Here is a 2,190-nt window from a genome sequence, read left to right on the forward strand (position 1 = left end):
TCTCTCTCTCTCTCTCTCTCTCTCTCCCTCTCTGTCTTTCTCTCTCTCTCTCTCCACACAGTGTTTCAGTTAACGATGGACCACATATATGACAGTGGTTCTATCAGATTATAATGGAGCTGTTCTATACAGGTGACTATTTTGTATCTTTTACACCATATTTTTATTAAACCTCTTCTATGTTTATATACACAAACACTTACCATTGTGTTACCATTGCTTAAAGTATTCAGTACAGTAACGTGCTGTACAGGTTTGTAGCCTAGGAGGAATAGACTATAGCATATAGCCTAGGTGTGTAGTAGGCTATACCATCTAGTTTTGTGCAAGTACACTCTATGATGTTCATGCTGTTACGGGATCTTTGGGGTGTCACTTTCCTGGCTGGAAACCTCTGCGGCCGGTGGCACCTTTGCTTGAGTTTTTCTTGGGCCCACTGGGCTCATTCCACCCACTTGACCTGGCAGGCTGCGCTCAGCCCATGCTACCGGCCTGGATCACACGCCTGCCACGGGAGACTGCACGGAGCAGCGAGGGGTGTGTGAGCAAGTGTGTTGTCCAACCACTGCACAGTCAGAAGTGCCGGCTGCTGCAGCGGGTGGGGAGCTCCAGGTGCCAGCATGGGTGCCAGCTCTCCACTGGGCTGCAACTTGACCAGCTGCACCACGGCTTCCGCAGTTGGCACCAGGGAACACTGTGGTGCCTGGAAGCTTGGAGATGCCAGGAACTGCAGTGCCTCAAAGACAGAGTCACAGCCCTGGCTCAGTGAGCTCCTCAGTCTGGGCTCCCCAAACGGCCGCAGCTCTTCTTTCCTTCTCTTCACCTGCAACATAGTGAGCAAGGGGCATGTCTCAGCCCTGTTTGTGTTACAGATCCTTTGGGTCCTGAGTTCTCGTCTGTGCCCAGGAAGAATAATGTATGCAGACAAGTGGAGGGTGGTCAAGACGAAGAGGAGCGTTATTGAGCAATAGAACAGCTCAGAGGATACCTGAAGGGAGCAGCTCCTTTCTGCACCCAGGGTGTCTCAATGACTGTTCAGCTGCTAGCATAGAGGGTAGCTTCTCCCTGTTAGGCAAGTCAACTCGACAAGTGTTCAACTATCAGCAGAGAGGGTAGCTCCTCTCTGCAGCTGGTCATCCCATCATCTGCACAGCTCTCAGCAGAGAGGAGGCCCTAGAGAGTGGGTGGCTCCTCTCTGCAGGCAGGTCATCCCATCATCTCCCCATTGTCTCTTCATCATCTCTGCAGCTCTCAGCAGAGAGGAGACCCTAGGATCGGTTGGTCCTCTCTGCAGCTGGTCGTCCCAACGTCTGCTCAGCTCTGGCGTATCCCAGGGCTTTTATGGGCCTCAGAGGGGAGGAAGTGCATGCCAATTGGTCCATGGGTGGCCATGGGCGGGCCCAGAAAGGGCACCACAAGTTCCGACTCCAGTCCGAAGGTCTGGCAGCCCGATCCCAGCCCAAGTCTGGGCTGCCAGTCCCCAGAAAGAGCACCACAAGTTCCCGCTCTGGTCCATGGGACTGGCAGCCCAGACTTTGGGCACTGACGAGCATAGGAGGGAAGCCAAGGGGTGACTGAGGGCAGCTCAGTGCTGGCCTGCAGGGCACCCCTTGGCACCTACAGCCTGGGCAACATGAACGGCAGCAGGAGGCAGACAGGTTCCTGGGGAGAAAGGGGTGGGTCCCCGGTGAGGGACTACAGATTTATCTGAGTTTTAGCCGCTCCACATGTAACCAGGCAAAAAGCCATAAAAGCAGGCACCCAGAAACAGTTCCTCTTCCAGATGTCAACTTCTCTCCAATCTCTGCTTGCTTTCAATCTTTCTCAAGTGCTTTAAAATAATGAGCAATAAATATTAATTATTCTGTGACACAGTTACAGAAAATAAGCACCACTAAATCTTAGCATGAAGCAACAAGAATGCACAAATGTCATTATTAAGGTATGAAAATGTATACATCATACAGTGCTCTAAGCAAACCGTGATATAAAAGTATGTACTATGATAATCTCATAAATATTCCAAGGAGACAAGTAGGTATTAATGGGAAATTTAAAAAAAAAAGCTTTATTGACACATAATTATTATACACATTTATGGGGTACATGTGATGTTTTGGTGCAAACAGTATGGAGGGTTCTCAAACAACGAAACATAGAACTACCATATGATCCAGTAATCACACTACT

This window comes from Colobus angolensis, unplaced genomic scaffold (assembly GCF_000951035.1).
Source record: "Colobus angolensis palliatus isolate OR3802 unplaced genomic scaffold, Cang.pa_1.0 Scaffold1044, whole genome shotgun sequence".
Lineage (NCBI taxonomy): Eukaryota > Metazoa > Chordata > Mammalia > Primates > Cercopithecidae > Colobus > Colobus angolensis.